The sequence below is a fragment of the Cannabis sativa genome, chromosome 9 (assembly GCF_029168945.1).
Source record: "Cannabis sativa cultivar Pink pepper isolate KNU-18-1 chromosome 9, ASM2916894v1, whole genome shotgun sequence".
Classification (NCBI taxonomy): Eukaryota; Viridiplantae; Streptophyta; class Magnoliopsida; order Rosales; family Cannabaceae; genus Cannabis; species Cannabis sativa.
In genome coordinates, this window is record NC_083609.1 from 43,891,854 (window position 1) to 43,913,459 (window position 21,606).

Genomic DNA, 21,606 nt, shown 5'->3' on the forward strand with positions numbered 1-21,606 from the left:
ACCGCATACTGTATAAGAAATATTCAAATAGGCGTTGTTTCATACTTTGAATACTCGCGGGTATTCGGATGAACAGTTCGAATACTCGCACACTGACAGAACTTATTTACCTCTGGTTATTAGCTAGATCTTTTAGGATTTTATATGGTGTGAGTTGAATTGCGAGAGTATTAATCGCTATTCCAAATGGTGGGTGTGTCACAGTATTCTAATGGTCATATATGCGATTATATGCCCCTTGAGATACTGTGATACACCCAGCCATTTGTGACATGCGTTAATATTTAAATGAGCGTACTCCTTGACTGATAGGTAGTCTCGGAACGGTGGGAGTAACTCAGTAATTTCAGGGTCATGCTTTAGAACGCATGCCCCTTGAGTAACTGAGTTTCTCCCAGCCGTTTCTGGAGATATATCACTTGGCCCAGGATGCGCGACTTACTCGCATTTCAACTCGCATACAAATGGGGTGGTCAGCATTCGTAAGGATGTTGATCATTCTAGCAACTGCGTTTTTATAGTTTTAATGCGGGTGAGATCACTTATTTTTGTTTTTCACACATTCATCACGCTGAAAAGATCTTCTATCTTTCAGATGAGCGACTTGTCGGATAGCCAACTGCTCGGCTTGGGAGGCCATGCATTCGATGGCGACGATGACCAGGAGGAAGACAGCTTTCACCCAACCTCGATTTCAAAAGAGGAGGCCACACCAATAGAGCTAGGCCCGATGTCTTCTGCAGACATCGAAAGAACGGTGCAGGAACTTGCCAAACCTAGGACCATCGACATTCGAGACAGCAAGTCCACGGTGTCGGCCCGCGACTACCTTATTCACTCGAGGCATGCTCCTGACGTCGAAGTCGAGGAGATGGACGATGACTGGATAGCCCCAGCTCGCGAATCAGGCGAGGATGAAGAAGAGGCGGAAGGGAGTGGGACAGATTCGGTCGACGACACCTAGCTGAATGAGCCCCTCGCGTGCAAAGATCTGATTTCGAGGGTTACCAAATCAGACTTCACTACCTTTACGAGGTTAAATCTGCTGCGACTTACATTTCAGCGACCTAAACCGACCTAAAGGGCGCATCTCCCTTTTACCAACCCTGCGATTATTCCCACAGAGGATGTGGTAGTCTCAATACCCATTCTCCGATGTGTGGTAGTCCCCTTCCATCCCTTCATCGCAGCCATTCTTAAACGGTACGATGTATCACCTTTCCAACTAACTCCAAACAGTTATCGCACTGCCCTAGCCTTTTACGCAATGTATATGGAGTATGTTCATAGGGCTCCCTCAGTAGAAGAGTTCAGCTATTTCTACGATATAAAAAGCGTAGGCCTTCATAACGGTTTCTACTGCTTTAGCAAATGGGCGACTTCTGAAATCAATGGAGTAGAAGGAATGGTGTCGAACATGGGGGTCTGGAAATCAAAGTGGTTCTACGTCTTTAAAGTCCTCGGGATTAGAACTGAATTTAATCGCAGACCTAGTATGTCGCGTGTTTTTTAACTTAGGCATTTTCTGATTTACTTTGAGATCTTATGCTAACTCGCTTTTTCTTGTTCTCGCAGATAGACCAGCTCGACCGGCACTTGACGCGACTCGTAGAGAGACAGCTAAAATTCTTGGGAGCCTTCCGGTACAAGATCGCGACTGGCAATTACTGTGTACAACTGCCAAGCTACGAGAACACCAGCTGATTCCAGAGAACGCAACTCTTCAAAGGGAGCCAGTATACAAAGAACCGTCTGAGAGACAACAAGAGCAGATAGACAAACGCCTCTCCAAGCAAACTTCTCGACCAGTCTTAGGTAATTTATCTCTTGTTACAAACTGACGCCTTGAGTTTTATTTATACTTATCTTTTATTTCTCTTCGCAGAGATGACTTTTTTGAAGTCCGCGCCCGTCCTTAAAATCAAGCCGAAGAGTGGAACAGCGACGACATCGCCCGTTGTCGCCCAGAAGAGGAAGAGCGATGTGGTGGCTACTCTTGCCGCAAATTCTTCCAAGAAGCTGGCCAAGACCACGCAGGACAGGGGGAAGAAAGTCCTGATCGAGCCAACTGTCCGAGCTCGCGACTTCCTGACTATGCAGGAGAAGTTCGTGGGCGAGGAGTTCATATCCAAGGCGGAGAAGATCCCTTCTGAGGAGCTTGTTCCGCGTTCTGTGGAGTTGGCTTCGCAATCGATGACCCTGTTCCTGAAAGCTATTGCCGCTGCTTCGAAGGAAGCTGACTTGCTGAAGAGGCACAATGCCCAGCTTCAAGAGAACATGAAGAGGCTGAAGCAAGAGGCGGCTAGAAAGGATAAAGAGCTTGAAGAAATTTGCAAGGCTAAGGAGCAGCTGAGCTCGAGGCCAAGATCTCTCGGGCGAAGATCGAGGAGATGACTCGCGACTTGGAGGTCGAGAAAGAGAATGGGAAGAGACAATATGATCAGGCAGTTTCTGATCATATTTACACCACTCTTTCTAAAGTCCCAGACTTCGACTTCTCGATTCTCGGAGCAGAAGCCGCTGAGATGGCCGAGGCTTTTCGCGCTATGTCGCCCACTCAAACTCAAGGTGGTGGAGGGCATCTTCCTGAAGAGGTCGAGGGTGCGGATGCTGAGGAAGCCGAGAACGAGGCCGTCAGGAAAGTCGCGGATGAGACTACTCCTGTTGCTCCAGATGGTTGACTTTTCTATGTTAAAACTGTTATGCTTTTTAATTTTACTTGTTTAGTTTTTTATGCGGTACAGGGGTACTCACGCTTTGTACTTAGACAAATTTGCTTTTTACTTTGGACAAATTTATATCATCGCGGGGATAATTATCCTTTAACATTTTCGCAGTACACGGGTACTCGCGTTTTTTAATATATATATCTGCGACTTTAATTACAGCTTGGTGTAATAAGTAGAAATATTTACAAGTCTTTTGACAAAATTTAAAAATTTAACAATCATGAATCAATTTCCTTTATATAATCAATAGTACATTCTGGCATATATACCCCCCTATACTTAGGATTTTTTTTTTATGAAAAATATCTAAGTATAAGTACAAGAGTGAACATAGTTTAATAATGCGAGTACTATTGATAATATAATTTTAAACTCTCGCCATTCCAAGCTCGTGGAATCGCAGTTCCAGCGAGTGTTGCGAGTCGGTACGTGGCATCACCAATTTTTTCTGTGATGAGATATGGTCCTTCCCAATTATCCCCAAAGACCCCATGTGATGGGTTTTTGGTATTTGGCATTACCCTTCTAAGGACTAAGTCTCCTGCTCATAGGACTTTTACTTTCACCTTGGAGTTAAAGTATCTTGCAGTTCACTGCTGGTAAGCCGCATTTTTTAAGTGCGCTTGATCACGCTTTTCCTCCAGAAGATCAAGGCAGAATAGCTATTTCTCGTTGTTCTGCAAGATGTTGAAAACATCTCTGCGTAGGGAACCTACCCCAATCTCAACTGGCAACATGAACTCGCACCCGTAAGAAAGTGAGAAGGGTGTTTCGCCAGTTGTAGATCGAGGAGTTGTATTATAAGACCATAGGACTTGCGGTAACTCGTCTGGCCAAGCCCCTTTGCGATCTTCTAGTTTCCCTTTAATGGTGTGCTTGATTATTTTATTAACAGCTTCAGTCTGTCCATTGCTCTGCGGGTAAGCAACCGCGAAGAACGCCTTTTTTATTCCCAAATCGTCGCATAGTTGTCGCATCTCTTTGCAATCAAACTGTCTTCCATTGTCTGAGATGAGTTTGTATGGAATGCCAAAGCGACAAATGATGGAGGTATAGACAAACTCGTGCAATTTTGTTGCTGTGATGGTTGCGAGTGCTTTGGCTTCGGCCCACTTCGTGAAGTAATCTACCGCGACTACCGCATATTTGACTCCACCTTTCCCTTTAGGTAACTCGCCGATTAAGTTAATCCCCCATATTGCAAAGGGCCATGGACTTGTGATAGAATGGAGGTTACTTGGAGGTTGGTGGGTATATGTGGCTATTCGCTTGCACCTGTCACACTTCTTCGCAAATGCGAGAGCATCTTATCGCAAGGTTGGCCAGTAATACCCTTGCCGCATGATTTTCAATGCAAGGGAGTTACCTCCGGTATGATTACCACAAATCCCCTCGTGTACCTCACGGAGTATATAAGCACAATCCTCTCCGCTAATGCATTTGAGAAGAGGTTGACTAAAACTTCTGCGATACAACCTTTGGTCATATATTACATAACGGGCGGCTCGCTGTCACAACTTTCTTGCTTCTATTTTGTCATCAGGCAAGAGCCCTTTTTCCAGATATGCGACGATAGGAGTCATCCAGGTGATCTCCCGAACAGTATCTATTTCCATGATCACTTCTTGATTTATAGTTGGATGAGCCAATACGTCTACCGGAATCACATCGAGCAATTCGGCTTCTCTAGTTGAGGCCAAACGGGCCAGTGCGTCTGTGTGTGAATTTTGAGCACGCGGTACTCGAGACACGACTACTTTTTTGAACTTCTGCATTATTTCGCAAACAATGGCTAAATATTTAACCAATCTCCCGCCTCTTGCCAGATATTCTCCATTCACCTGGCATACCACGATTTGGCAGTCGCTGAAAGCCTGAAGATACTCGACTTTCATCTCAAGAGTGAGTTTCAATCCTGCGATTAATGCTTCATACTCGGCTTCATTGTTAGATGCAGAAAATTCAAAACTTAAAGCAGCGTGTACCTTGAAATTATTAGAACTGATTAACAAGATCCCACTACCGGAACCTTCGCTATTTGATGCTCCATCGACGTACAATGTCCACGTCTCTCTATTTGCTATAGCAGTGTCGCTTCTGTCTTCCATGAGTGCTACCTCGGTGCTGGGAAATTCAAGTATAAAATCTGCCAAGGCTTTCCCCTTGATCGCAGTTCTTGGTTTATACTTGATGTCAAACTGACTCAACTTCATTGCCCATTTCAACAATCTCCCCGATGCTTCTGGTTTTGCCAGAACTTGTCTTAAGGGGTAGTTCGTCAAAACTTCAATACTGTGAGCCTGGAAATAAGGTCGCAATTTTCTTGATGATATTATCAAGGAAAATGCCAACTTCTCCATTTGGGGATAATGCGTCTCGGCATCCAGTAATTGCTTATTGACATAATACACCGGGTATTGATGTCCTTGGTCCTCGCGTATTAGTACCGAACTAATTGCATATTCCGACACGGCTAAATAGATGGATAGGACTTCACTGGTCAATGGCTTTGACAAGATCGGAGGTTGCCCCAAGTGTATTTTTAAAGCTTGAAAGGCCTGCTCGCACTTTTCGGTCCAATGGAACTTTTTGTTTCCTTTCAAAATCTGAAAAAACTCCTTGCACTTATCAGAAGATCTGGATATAAAGCGGTTTAAAGCTACGACTTTACCTGTGAGGCTTTGAACCTCCTTTGGCTTAGTTAGTGATGGCATTTCCACCAACGCCCTAATCTTCGCAGGATTGGCCTCTATTCCTCGCTGATTAACCATGAACCCAAGGAATTTTCCAGATCCAACCCCAAAGACACATTTCAGAGGGTTTAACCGAATCTTATACCGTCGTAATATATCAAACATGGTCTGTAGGTGGGCAATATGATCCTTCGCATGTTGAGATTTTACGAGCATATCGTCAACATATACCTCCATGGTTTTTCCAATGAGATCTGCGAACATCATGTTCACTGACCTTTGATAAGTCGCACCTGCGTTTATTAAACCAAAAGGCATTACTTTGTAACAGTACAGTCCTCGATCAATAATGAACGAGGTATGCTCCTGGTCTGGTTCATACATCAGGATTTGATTATATCCCGAGTATGCGTCCATGAAACTCAAGAGTTCGTGACCTGCAGTGGCATCAACAAGCTGGTCAATGCTAGGAAGGGGAAAGCTATCTTTGGGACAGGGTTTGTTTAGATCTGTAAAGTCAACACATGTGCGCCATGAGCCATTAGGCTTAGGCACGAGTACGGGGTTCGCTAACCAGTTGGGGTAAAACGATTCCTGTATAAAGCCGTAGGCAAGGAGGCTGTCGACTTCTTCTTTTAGCGCTTAATACCTCGCGGGGTCCATTTTGCGGCGCTTTTGTCGGACACCTCGCACCTCGGGGTCAATGTTCAAGCGATGACACATGACTTGTGGAGATATCACGACCATATCTGAGTGTTTCCAAGCAAAAACATCAAGATTTTTCTTTAAAAAGGTCGTTAATTATTCTCGCAACTGAAAATTTAATTTAGAACCAATTTTTAAAACTTTATTATTATCTACAGGATCTATAGGTACCTCAATTGTGTCTTCCGCGGCTTGGGTTGCGACGGTGTGATCAAGGATTCTTGGATCCAAGTCTGGTTCATCTATGTGCAGCACCTCCTCGATTCTGAGGATCTCTTGCCGAGGAGGTGGTGCCACCAAAAGGTAGATAACATTTACCGTCCTTTTCTTTGCGAGTTTAACTGCTGCGTTGTAACATTCCTGCGATTCTGATTGGACTCCCCGCACAGAACCTACTCCAGCGGCAGTAGGGAACTTCATTGTATGATGGTAGATCGAGGTTATGATCTTCATCTCTTTCAGGATTGGTCGACCAATTACGGCATTATACGCTGAGTACTGGTCGACATCGCGAAATACGCCATTGAACTTGGGCATCCTTTGGGGCAGTTCCAAAAGTGATTGGGAGTTTGATCATTCCTTTTATTGTTATGACGTGTCCCGAAAAACCATAAATGCTTGACATCATAGGTCGCAGATCCTCATCCTGCAACCCCATTTGTTTGAATGCTTGGAAATTCAGCAGATTCACTGAACTCCCATTGTCGACGAGTATGCAATGGACACTATCCCCGCCAATATTGGCGACTATGACTAGTGCATCGGTATGCGGGTGATGGACCCATCTCGCATCACTCTCCATAAAGGTGATGTCGTCGCATTCCTTCTTAAATAGCTTCTCGGGCCGCTCACTAAGATTATTCACATTGGTAAGCGGCTTCTCCTTGGCTTCTCTGGCATATCGCTCTTATGACTTGCGAGTGTCCCCTGCAATGTGAGGTCCTCCAATAATAGTTAGGATGTTGTGAGGTGTTCTAGAGCCACTCGCGTTCTGGTTTTCTCCTTTGTCGTCCGCTTGGGGACGACTTTCCTCGCTCTTCTTATACTTGTCGAATTTCCCTCTCCGGATTAGCTCCTCGATTTCATCCTACAAGACCCAACATTCTAAAGTAGTGTGACCAATGTCCTTGTGGTACTTACAGAATTTTTTAGGGTCTCTCCTGTCGCGATTTCCCCTGATGGGGGGCGGCTTCTTGAAGACTCTGTTTCTTTCTTCGATTGCGTAGATATGGTCTCGGGGGACTGCGAGTTCAGTATAGTTGACGAAGCGAGGTCCACCTTTCCTTTTCGGCGAGGATTCCTTCTTTGGAGGAGACTTGGCCAACTTCGGACTTCGCTGTCTCCGCGAGCTGCGTCTTCTTGGGCTTTGGCCCCTGGAGTTCTTTCCTCGTGGACTGCGAGATCGTGAACGCGGTATAGGTGACCGGCGTTTGTCCTTTCCCTTTTCTAATTCTGCTAGAGAATTCTCGATTCTCTTGTGAGGTTCGGCCATGGCGAAGAATTCAACTAAGGATTCGGGCCTTCGAGCTTGTAACTCCTTCCAAAAGTCGGTCCTCGGCAATATACCTGTTATCAGCATGCAAACAAGCGAAGACTCGGGAGCCTTCTCGACCTTTGTTACTTCTGCATTAAAGCGTTTAAAATAGTCTGGTAAAGACTCACCAGGTTCTTGTTTGATGTTGGCCAAAGTCGTATAAGGTGGCCTATACGTCATTGTGGCCTGGAAATGTGTGAGGAATAAGTCGACAAAAATTTCCCACGTCGATATCGACGCCTCAGGTAATTGGGTAAACCAATCATGGGCGTTTTCCTCGAGTGTTGCTGCAAGAATGCGGCACTTTGCGAGCTGTGGTACCTGATCCACTTCCATTATAGTATTAAATTTTTCAAGATAATCTATCGGGTTAGAAGTACCTTTATATTTGAGGGATTCGGATAGACGAAACCCCTTTGGAAGTTGAGCCTGTCGCTTCTGTAGTGAAGGGCGACGTACCATGCAACTTGTATATTGGCTTTCGTTGCTGCTCGAGCATTTTCAAAGTCTGCAGAAGCATGCTTTGGTCAATCCCTCCAGTCGCAGGAGCCGGGGCTGCTACAACTGCGGGACTCGCAACTACTGCGGCGAGATTTTCTGGGGCATTGATCCCAGTGGTCGCGATCGGCGCGGTAGGCGGGTTATTATAAGTATTGGCACCCTGATCGTCCGCATGGGGATCACGGAGTGTCTTAGTATTATGTGGGACGCGAGAGCGTGCCCTGAAAACTGCGTTGAGGTGATCACGCAGATCACCTCGATGTACCTGATAATGTCCTCCTTGTTGTGTCTGTACAGAGCCGGACCTTGTGTACCAGCTTGGAGTGCGACCATGCGATGACGAAGAGGCTGATTCTGCGTCGTTGTCTCTTGATGGTCGACTGCGAGGATTACGCCGTTCAGGGTCTTCATCAACTTGTGTGCTTTGGTTTGGATACCTTGCAAATTGATCCCTCGACGTTGGATGGTTCAGGTCCAAACCTTTACGGTTGGTTCTCCGTTCCCTGCGTACACGGTTAGTATGACGTCTAGAAGTCGTTACCTGAGGGTTATCGGTGCGAATAGCAGGAACTCGAGGAGGGCATCGGGGTCGGTTTTGTCCATCTACTTCGGCCTGCAGCGCGCAGTTGATCCTGAATCGCAGCATATTGATCAGTGGTGAGCTGGATCATTCCCTCGGATACCACTGCCGGAGTGACAGGGGGAAAATGCATGGTTGCTGGTGGCGTGGATGTGTCCTCGACTTGAGGGTCAGTCGTTTCTGGGAATAGGTTGAGAGGTCTGATATTGCTTCTCCTTACTCCGCCGTTAATGACGTCTACAGGTGGCGCTCCAGCTCCAGATAATGGTACGTTCATCATCCCAATGTTGATGGACCCGTTGTTAGCTCCTCCGTTGGTGTGATTTCCAGCCATGATGATATTTTTCTTGTAAATGAATGAAATCTTAGTCGTATTCCCACAGACGGCGCCAAATGTTGTCGAGTGAATTTCGCAACACCAGATTATATTATTTTGTAAATATCAAAGAGAATTTTATGTGTAAAGACAAGTGCGAGTATTCAACCTAAAATGGCGAGTACTCGACTGGGAATGAGAAAACAATCAACGAAAGCAGGAAAATAACAATAAAACAGAGAATTATAGTGGTTCAGTCAGACTATGATCTACTTAGTCCACTGTCGCAAGGGATTCGTAGGTGCCATTTCATGATGGATCACCTCTTTATATACAAAGCAGGTGTCCAATCGGTTACACAGGGGTCACATTCATTGTTAATCCATTATTTACATATTGAATTGCAATAATTAAACCCAAGCAACGTTAACATTAATAAATGAACGACAGTTATCAAGTCCATCAACGTATGCGTCTTCCACATCTGCGAGTTGACTGTTCATGTTCCGTTGTTGAGCTCGCAGGGTCACCAGTACGTTTGGAACGTCTGCACCCTTAGGTAATTGCCTCTTGTAGACATCGCATGTCGAGCTGGTAGAACCTAGACATGCGAATCTATATCGGCTTGTCAGGGCTATTGGGTCGTTGGGACCAAATCGCATCATAGAGAGTTGGTCTCTATGCTTTCGCATAAGTATAGAGGGGATATTCGCATATGTCCTGGCACATGCGAGTTGGGTCTACCCTGCATAATGCGAACTACGGTTATGCGATCCGACTTAGGTCATACTCGCTGGCTTTATCCTGGGCGAGGTTGAAACTTTGAGAAGTCTCTCACGGACATTTTAGCTTTCATTAGAAATCTGAATACACGTGTCCCTTAAATAGGAATCTGGTCTCGAGTTTCTAGGTGAGAAAAATCTCACTATAACAGTGTTGACAGCATAATAAATAGGATCAAGTATGTGAAAAGGGTTTCATATGAATTCATACATTATATACATATAATCATGAAATAAATCATGTGAACCATGCAACATTAAATGTTATTTCTAATCTATATTAATAAGTAAATCTGATTATATTGAAATGAGTTTTATTTAGGGCATAAAACCCAACAAACTCCCACTTGCACTAATATAAAACAAAAGGTGCATTTCAAATAATCTCAACACCTTGATATACAAATCAAGTGTAGTAGTAGTAAACTCCTCGTAATAGGATCTCAAAGGTTGAATTAAACACAACCTTTTCTCCACCATTACTCTTCCTTAATCACAAAATCATCGATAATGTGAAATTCCTCTCTATATGTCTACTCTCTTGGGATACTGGATTCTATACCTTTGGCAACTACTTCTTGGTTATTCGGGAAGTAACACTAGTAGTTAAGGCAATTTGGAATGGTGCCGAAAATGTATAGAACTTTCCTTAGACTGAATAAGTACCTTTCCTACAACTTTAACATTCAGTCCGTTTCTGGTAGACCTAGAGACTTCAGATAGGTTTTTACACTTCTCTGAAATCACTATTCCACCCCCAGAGTAATCACCATCTTATCAGAAAGATTTTCTAGCACAAAGGCAAATTTTGAAATCTTATGTGGTGTAGTCTAAGAGTTTTAAACACACCCTTATAGACTAACATATAGTTCCTCTTCTTAATCTTAAGATTTTACTTGATTGTCTTCCAATGTTCTTCTCCTGGATTACTTTGATAGCTACTCATTACTCCCACTCAACAGCATGTGTCTGGTCTAAGGCATACTAAAGCATATCTGAGACCTCTCACTGTTGATATAAGAAATTCTTTCATGGCTTTATCTTCTCTGGAATAGTTGAGACTTTTCCTTAGATAAAATCTATGCCTAGAAGTCGAGAAGCTTCTATAGATTGCCATTAGAAAGAAAATGCTTCAGCATCTTACTAAAGTAAGTTGCTTGCACTAGAGTAAGTAATTACCAGGTATACCATAAGCCACAGGTTTAGATAAACTCAAACCTATAATACTAGGAACATGAAGTCTTGTTAAGTCCATTGAATAGACTTATACACGAAATTTCCTTTTATGTCCTTGTAATAGAAAACTTTAGGTTACTCAATGTGAATGGATCAAACTATAGTTCTCTTGGCTTTCTTCTTAGTTTCTTATCTCGACAATCCATTACTTGTTTAAACTCACAATGGATTTTAATCACTAGTGTCTCCCAAGTCATAAGAAGGTGAGTTCCTAGAAACTCTCCCACTACGACAAGGTACCGTGAATTATGTCTAAGAAAACTAAATGGTATTGACCTCTTCGGTTGTGACAAGAAAACAGAGCCAGTGGGATCATCATATGTCATATAAGATGATAGAACACTTTTGGAATCAAGAAATAAATATCTCCTTTATTTGCTACTTTATTTTCAGACTTAGTCATTATCTTAGAAAAGTAGTATTTGTTTGAACAAACACTTTCTTATCTATTGGCTATGGGATGGTCCACCCCTAATCACTTAGAATAGCTAACAAAACATGGTTAACAGTTCTAGCTTTTCTTAAGATTTTGATTAGGTTATCCATGAATCTAGTAATGATTTACATTAAGTATACAACCATTACATCATTCTGAAATTGTATTACCATTGAAAGATTTAGGCAACGACTAGTAACTAATCATCAATATGCAAATCGAAATTTCTAGGGAGGTAAGTTTGGATATAATAAATCAATTTAATGATCTTTGAATTGCATATCTACTAACTATTTCTCCACCCCTATCAGTTCGCAAGATCTTTGACCACTTACCTTAATTGTTTTAACCATTGCTAAAAATTAATGAAATTTTTAAACATTTCAAATTTCTTTGCATAAGGTATAATCTAGAGTTATCATTTTAAGAATACAACGAAAAAAAAACTCATATCCACCGCTGAATGTACATCCATCTGCGAATGAGATGAACTATTTTCAGTGGATATAGGCATATTAACTCTTTGCAGAGATTGATCTTGTCAAAAATACTATGAACAAGATACAAATGCCATAGATTAATAAAAATATGATTGTGTCTTTTTGATGGCTTAGGTTTAGTTACATCAAAGAGTTCTTAGAATAGTGCAAGTGGATCATGGTCACAGAATACTAAACTCATATTCCATACTTTAATATACAGTTTTTGAATCCATAAATAGAAGATGGATATTAAACACTTGTGAAAGTGTAACTGTATTGTATTCTGGAAATAGAAATATAAGAAAATTTCTGTTTGGAATCTAAAATAAAGTCAAAGACTTAAATTTATACCAAATATAATGAGTAATTCTTTCTTGGACCACCACTACTAATTTAAACTCTAAGTCAGATTTGCCCATACAAGTAGGAGATTTCTAAGATTGAGGATTTATATCAATTGGGAATAGAATTTCGGGATTATAATCATATGCGTCATTTAATTTCTTATGAGAAAATATAATGACATTAAATGATATATAGACCATTCATCCAATGATATGTTATTGAGCTAATTCGAAATGAATAAGCTAAGAGGAATTAGGATAATTTCGTTTATAAATAAGAATCCAACGATGCTTCGATTAGCGAGAGTCAAAGTAATCTTATTTATACAATCTTCTTGTTTCATATTGTAAAAATACTAGTCTAAGGTGTCATCAATTGATGAACAGCTAGATGTTGCATATACAATATTTATCTTTCGAGATCTAACACTATTATGTATGTCTAATGGTGAAAATCCATTAGGGATTTATCTCATTAGATAAACAAACCAAGTTAGACCAACAATGAAGATTCGAAATTAAACTACAACTTAATAACAGAAAATAACATGGTTCAATATAAATTCATACACAATTCAGAAATTATTAAACATATAGCAAGTAGGAATGACAAGTGAAAATACTAAAACATACATTCCTAAATAATTTCCAAGATTTTCAACAAACTGATATTAGTGTCCCGTTTAGGCGAGAGTCAAAGCTACCATCCATTGAATAGAGTTGTCAGCTCATCTAAAATGTTAAACATTCTAGCAACCTTTTATTCGATCAAGATTGGAATTCAACGTTGTCCCGTTTAGGCGAGAGTCAAGGCAATTCTATCTTATGAGCTTCCACCATTGTTTCATAATTTGCAAGTCAAATATGGTCGCCACCATTAGGGTGATCCATACCATATAAAACACTTACAAACTACTTATCTTTCGAGATTAAACGGTGCGAAATTGCTAATGAACGTTCCTCCATTAGGGAGGATTACTCACTAAAACAAACGCGATGTAAAACCAACAATGGAGATCGAATATCTTAATAATAATAAAGCTCATTATTTAAAGAGAGTTGTATTTTCTTTGAAACTTATTTTAATCTATTTATTTTAAATATATATTTATTAATTAAAATTTCCAATTTAGAATGAAAAATTCTAAATATAAATTTTAATTTAATATTTATAAATTTTACTTAGATGGATATGAAAATAACATGAATTTCTTCCATCTTAGTAATAATTCCAATAAATATTTACAAAAATATTCAATTTAAGTTGTTACAAAATTAATTAATTTACAACTCAAATTTAATTTTCTATAAATATATATATTGCATTTCAAAAAATTAAAGTATTTAAGAATACAATTTTCCAAAATGCATGTTAAAATAAAAAATAAATCTTGGAAAAATTATTCTAATTTAATGTTGGCCCAAAATTAATTAATAAAATTAATTTACAACAAAAAATATAATCTTCATATTTAATTAAATATACAAGAAAAATTTCAAATATTTAAGTATGATGATGAAAATCAACTTAAATATTAATTTTCTATTTAATTAAATAAACTAGAAAAATACTTCAAGCAAAAACAGATAAAATCTATCTAGATTTTCATGGACTAATTAATTCATTTTCTAATTAAATATATTTTACTTCATTTATTTTAATTAATCATTAAATGAAAAAATCATTGATTTAAGTTGGTCCAAAATTAAAATAAATAATTTACAACTTTAATCTATTTTTCAAATAAAATTCAAAATTTCAGCATTTAAGAAATGTAATTTTAAAATTTGATTAATAAAATAAAGATAAAATATATTTTGAAAGTTATTTAAATTTAGTTGAAAAAATAAATTTCAACTAAAAATAATTTTCTATTTAATTAAGTGTCATGAAAAAGAAATATTTAAGTATCATGATGAAAATCAACTTAGATATTTAATTTTTAAATTAATTAAATGTATTAAATTCAAGAAATAAATAATTAAGTGTAGAGAAGGCTTAATTATTAATCTCTAGTTTAATACTAGGAAAAATATACTTAAAATAAATTGTACAAAAATTAATTATTTAAATAATTAATTTCACAATGTATATTATTTTCCTATTTAATATTAGAAATAATAAGTAGTCTAGAAATAACTATCTAGAAAATATCTTATTTGACAAAGTATCTTTTCCACAAAATTTGAAAAAATATCTAATTTAAGTTGTATTAAAAAAAATAGAACTTAAATATTTTCAAATTTAAATTTAATTAAATATCAAAAATTAAGTTGTAACCACTTAATTTGAAAATATTCCATTTTAAGTTAATATTCAAAAAGATATCAACTTAAAAAAACTATCTAAAGAATCTTAATAACCAATTCCTAAAATTCCTCAACTTAATTTTGAAATTTTAAATCCAAAAGATATTCAGATTTAAGTTGATTAGTTATTGATAACTAAATATCAACTTAAATAGGAAAATTTAATGAAAATTTTAAATTAAGCTTCAGAAAGAATCTAGATGGTTATAATTCTATATTTAATTAAATACAAGAAAATACATATAGTTTAGCTTAGAATATAAAATTCTTTAAACTATGGTTTTCTTAAATTAATTTCAAAATAAATGAAATTAATTATGTTGCTAATCAATTTTATTAGGTTAAACTAATTTAATTAACCTAGCACAGTTATTCAAATCAGGCAAATGGGCCTTCACAATTGGGGTAGTTCATGTGAGGGGGTGCTGGGTTCAGTATGTCGTACCCACTACTATGGCTTCCAACTCTCACACAAGGCCCGAAAGAGAGGAATTTAACCTTAAAATGAACAACTGTTATTAATTGAATAGGCCCAAAACTAAATGGGCCTACATAAAATCTATCAAAAACTATGATATTTTATTTAGCAACAACAACCTATATGCATCTATAATAAAATTAAACACATAGGCTCACATAGGCACACAATTTGGATGGATCCTATCATGTTGCTAGGTCATACACAGATGAAAGAAGATTGTAAATATACCTGTTACAAATTATTTACTTGACAAGGGAGCCATGAGTTAAAATCAGATCATTGGATCTGTCAACAAGTTAACCATGGCTATTTGAAATCAAGCAATAATAGGTTTCAAAAGCTTACAAACAAGCTAAAACATATACTCCTGCAACAAGGTTAGCTGGATAGTTGGATGTAGGATTTATTTATCTTTTTTAATTTTTATTTAATTTTTATTTATAAAATAACATTAAATTTTAAAAATAGTTAGCAAAATATCTTACATCTATTTAGAATTACATGATTATAGTTATCTTATTTTAAATTTAAATAAGGTCAAATTATTTAAAAAAAAAAAAAATTTAAAATTTAATATCTGACCTTAAATTTAAAAATAAGATAAGATATAATCAAATTTAAAAATAAGATAGATAATTAAGCAATAAGATAGATATTTACTATTTTCAAATTCAAATTACACTAATATCTTGAATTAAATTAAAAAGAACATTAATTAATTTAATTATGATAATTAGAATTGAATTAGGAATAGTAAATGTATAAATACAGAACTACACAAAAAATCGGAAGTTAAATCCATGAAATAGCATGAAAAATCGAAGAAAAACGAAAAAATTGCGAGCTGTACAGACAGTATGCTGAGCATACACGTCCGCGCGCGCATGGGGTGTGCTTGGGCGTGGAACCTCGGTGCAGGGAAGGAATTGCATGATTTCCGCTCCCGTGTCCCTGTTGCACGATCCCGTTTTTTTCGAAACTTCAAAAAATCATAACTAATTCAAATTAAATTGAAATTGAGTTCTGTAAAAAAGTAACTTGTTTATTTTTTTCCATACTATCCAATAAAAATAATTCCAGAACCAGATATTCAATTATTTTTCACGAAAATTCACAAACATCTATCAATCATTATATAACACTCAATACAACATGATACCATCCAAAACATCAAACAATCGTTTTAAAGTCCAAATTTCTTGCAAGCAAATCAATTACCATGGCTCTGAGGCCAGTTGATGGAAATTATTTGACCACGATCTTAGATCTACTCACAAGTATGTTGATTAACACCCTAAATATAAACTTTCTAAAACGATGAAATAAACACATATAAAGTTTAGTAAACCTTACATTGGGTACAGCGGAATAATATGACTCCTTCCGTTAAGATATCTAGCCATTGATTCCTTTCTGTAGCAGAGCATTATCAATATCTGAACCTGGATCTCTTTCTCTCCTTCTTTAATGCTGAAACTCCTTCTTGTTGAAAGTCTTTCTTCACGATCTTCCTCAATATGATTGAGGTATCACTTGCTGTGTGTGGACACTACTCTAATCACTAAGTCTTTCGAAATCTCAAGGAGGAAGAGAGAGAGAGAGTGGGCGGCCAGGTATAGAGAGAAGGCTCAGGTTTTTCTGAATAAGAAGTGTAAAATTTAAGTGTAAATTTCTTGAAGCCTTCACTATCTATATAGCATTCCACTAGGGTTAGGTTTGAATTATTTAGCATTAAAATAATGAAAATATTAGTTTGAAAAATCATTCCAAGTGGCCGGTCATGTAGTGTAATCGGTCTTACTTGGATTTTGCAGTTTTATCTTTTCTGCATTTGATTTTCTCAAAAATGCCAACTTTTCTAATTCAACCATTTAAATGCCAATTCTAACTATTTAATAACTATAAATAATTATTAAATAATATTGTAATTTATCATATTTATTAATTGAACCATAAAAATTATCATAATTAACAAATATTCCCCTAAAACTCTTTCTTTACAATTTCGCCCTTTCTTAGTGAAAAATTCACAAATAGACATAGTATAAATTGAGAATTATAATTGATTAATCAAAACCAACTATATGAGTCTTACAAGCAATATTATCTCAACTAGTGGAGGGACCATGGGTCTATATAACCGAGCTTCCTATAAGCAGATCAAGAATTTATAACCTAAATTCACTGACTTATTAATTCTTGGTTGAATCCACGCATAGAACTTAGAATTGCAATCTCAGTATATAGAATGCTCTATATGTTCCACCATATAGATACATCATTATTTATCCATTGTTATAATCCTAATTTGATCAATGATCCTCTATATGAATGATCTACACTGTAAAGGGATTAGATTACCGTTACAACCTACAATGTATTTAATCCTTAAAACACTTAACCTCGTATAAATGATATTTCAGCTTATGTGAAATGAGATCTCCACCATTTATTTTCGTTTGGTCAAGCTCGAAGGAGATCATCCTTTACTTACTATTTGCCAAATAGAAGCTATAGATTCCATGTTTATGTTAGCACTCCCACTCAATTGCACTACCGTGTTCCCAAAATGTACGTATCACCCTGACCTAAAAGTAGGCTTAACTAACAAATCAAAGAACACGAATAGCCTCTTCAGATTGAGCCTAATCATAACAGGATTAAGATCATTTAATCTAGGATCAACTAGGCGATATTGACTTGAATAGATATTACGGTAAGTTTAATAAATCTAAGTCAAAGTTCAATATCGGTCCCTTCCGATGCATACTCCATGCATCCAACCTGAGCTTTACTTTAACCAATGCTCTGGAAAGAACATAGCATTTCTCCAAATGCAAGTAAACTCTGTTGTAGATTATCATATCAGTAAAACCCTCTGTCTGATAAATCTAGGAATCTTTATTCACATAGTCATGTTTACTTTACAATATGTTGACAGCATAATAAACAGGATCAAGTATGTGAAAAGGGTTGCAGATGAATTCATACATTATATACATATAATCATGAAATAAATCATGTGAACCATGCAACAATAAATGTTATTTCTGATCTATATTAATAAGTAAATCTGATTATATTGAAATGAGTTTTATTTAGGGCATAAAACCCAACAGTGCCACCATCTCAAATTCTTCCAACTTCCTTTTCTTCAATAGGACATCTTTCATGAACTTTAGGTAAGTTGGCATCTGTTCCAAAGCCTCTATGAATGAGATGTTGATGTGCAGTATCTTGAATATTTCAAGAAATTTCGAAATTTTGAAGATAAGAAATTTTGATGTGATGATCAATGCTGATGGGAGGTGGTGTTTCTTTTTGTTGAAGACCGTTAGTAGTCTTCTTCTTCTCTTGTGTTGGTGCTGGTTCTCCCTCTTCTTCCTCCTTTGGTTTATCTTGGTTTGGCCCAGCATAAGTCTAACCACTTCTCAAGGTAATTGCATTACAATTATCTCTGGATTTACTTCAGTAGTACTAGAAAAGTTACCTCGAGCCCTATTAGTGTTTTAAGAAGCCAACTGCCCCACCTGGGTTTCCAATGTTGGAATTAATTTTACCAGGATCTTAGATCTACTCACAAGTATGTTGATTTAACAACCTAAATATGAACTTCTAAAACGATGAACAAAACACATAAAAGTTAAGAATAACTTACAGTGATGTCCTTCAGTTGGATGTGATCCTTCACAGTCTTCCAAACTATGATTGAAGTACTGAGTGATGTGTGTGGGCACTTCTCTCTCACAAGGAATTTCGAAATTCTCTCTTCTTTTCTCTCTTATTTTCGTGGGTTATGATGCATGTAAGAGAAGAGAACAAGGGCTGCTATATATAGGGAAAAGGGAGAGCACAACTTTCCAAATAAGCAGTTTCCTCTTTTACTGTGTAATTGAGTAACTGTCTTAGTTAGTGCGATCCACCACTTTCCTATTTTTGCTAGGCTTTGATTAGCAATTACATGGCAATTAAAATTGAAAATAATAATTTGAAAACACGCAAGCATGTGGCCGGCCATGGTGTGTATGGGCCTCACATGGATTTTGCAGTTTCCTCAATTTTATTTCTATTTCTCCAAAAATATCATTTTTCCAATTCTAATCATTTAAATACCAAAACTAATTATTTAATAACTAAAATGGATTATTAAATAATATTGTCATTTAATATATAATTATTAATTAGACATACAAAGTCTCTTAATTAATAATTAAACCTAGAAACCCTTTTATTTACAATTTCATCCTTAAACTGTGAGAATTCACAAATTAGACATAGTCTAATTTTTAGAATTATAATTGATTAATCATAAATCAATTATAGAGTATTACAAACAGTATAGTCTCAACTAGAATGGGGACCATGGATCTATATGCTGAGCTTCCAATAAGTTGAATTGTTTTACCAAGTAAATCCCTAACTTATTAATTCCTTGTTGAATCCACTCTTAGAACTTGGAATTGCACTCTCAGACTTACATAGAGCATATTATATGTTTCACGATATCAATATGCTATCACATTTAACCATTGTTATAATCTTAATGTGATTAAAAGATCCTTTATATAGATGATTTACATCGAGATGGGACCAATTTACCGTTTACACCCCTCAATGTATTTTGCCCCTTAAAACACTTAGTTACCTGTAAATGATGTTTTAGTGATCTAATATATAGTCACTGAAACAAGAGCTCATCCATTTACTTCTATTTAACTAAGCTCGAAGGGAATCATCCCTTTACTTCTATACACCAGTAGAAGCTATAGATTCCATATTTATGTTCAGCACTCCCACTCAGTTATGCTATCATGTTCCCAAAATATACATATCACCCTGACCCAAAAGTAGGCTTAACTAATAAATCAAAGAACATGAATAGCACTCCTGAGATTGAGCCTCAGCATATCAGGATTTAGATTCTCTTAATCTAAGATCAACTTCTGATATTGACTTGAAAAGATATAATGGTAAGTTTACAATATCTTTGACCAAGTTCAATATCAGTCCAGTCCAATGTATACTCCATACATTCGAAACTAGTATACTTTACCAATGTCCTGGAAAGAACATAACACTTACTCCAAGTGTAACTATACTTCATCGCTGATTATCACATCACTATAAATCCAAAACACTGATGAACAGGGACTAAGTCTTTTGAATCTTATAATCACAATCACATTCCACTGTACTGACAATACTGTAATTGTGAATAACTATATGTTCTGGATTTAACTGATTTTGTGGATATATCAAATATGTGTATTAAACCATAAACATGTAACATACATGTAAACATAAATCACTTCAAAATTCTGAATTGATAACTAATCAGATTGTAATGGGTTTTATTTAGGGCACAGAACCCAACATCCAAGACCTTAATGGAAGACTTAATCTCTGTCATGAATTGTAGCAACGTGTCTAATTGAGGATTAGACCCTCCACTAGAGTCTTGTGTTGATAGTGTTGGCTTTGCTGAGATTGATTTTGCGTAGGATAGAACCCTTGTTGTTCCTGATTAGGAATCTGCTTTTGGAAGTTTTGCTGACGACCATAATTATTCAGATAGTTTCCAATGGCGTAGGCTTGCTCCATCGGCAAACTTTCTATCGATAGGGCAGGTGTCAGTTGTATAAGCTCCTCCACACAGCTTGCAGACAACTTGAGCTTGCTTGGCTTGTGCAATCACCAGCTTCGTTAATGCCTCCTCCTGGGCTGTCAACTTTGTTATGGCATCGACTTCATGCATTCTCCCAACCTTTTTAGTTGGGCCTCTCTCTGTTTACCATTGTTGATTAGTTATGGCCATCTCTTCAAGTAATTCAAAGGCCTCATTAGAACTTTTTCTCATAAAATCCCCACCAGCTGAGGCATCTATCAATGTTTGAATGTTGCTCCTTAATCCAGTATAACAGTTATGCACTTGTAACCACTTTTTCAATCCCATGGTTCGGACACTTCCTCAATAAATCTTTTAATCTCTCCCAGGCTTCATAAAGAGATTTGTTGTCATGCTGGTAAAGTTATTGATTTCAGCTCTAAGCTTGGCAATCTTCGTAGGAGGAAAGTATTTGGAAAGGAGTTTTAGGGCCAATTCCTCCCAAGTGTTGATAGAGTAGGTTGGCAAAGATACCAACCAACTTTTGGCTCGCTCTCTTAGTGAGAATGGGAACAGCCTTAACCCGATGGCGTCATCGCTAACTCCATTCACCTTGAATGTCTGGCAAAGCTCTTCGAAGATGGAGAGGTGCATGTTTGGGTCTTCTAATGGCAGTCCCCCAAACTAGACTGAAGATTGGACCATCTGCAGTATGGCTGGATTGATTTCAAAATTGTTGGCATCGATGGCAAGTGGTCTTATACAAGATCTGGCTCCTATCAAGTTAGGAAGAAAATAGTCCCTCAGGCTACGGTCGTTGTTGTTGTGACCATTAGTCTGGTCTTCTACAACTCCTCCATTGTTGCGATTAT

The 21,606-nt window shown here is 37.5% G+C and overlaps 1 non-coding gene across 1 annotated transcript; it reads left to right on the plus strand.

Annotated features, from left to right (window-relative positions):
* Positions 1–21,075: 21,075 nt before the first annotated feature.
* On the plus strand, positions 21,076–21,181 carry LOC115724252 (small nucleolar RNA R71). The gene has a single exon (XR_004013052.2). It is a non-coding gene; the product is annotated as a small nucleolar RNA R71 (small nucleolar RNA).
* The last annotated feature ends 425 nt before the right edge of the window (positions 21,182–21,606 follow it).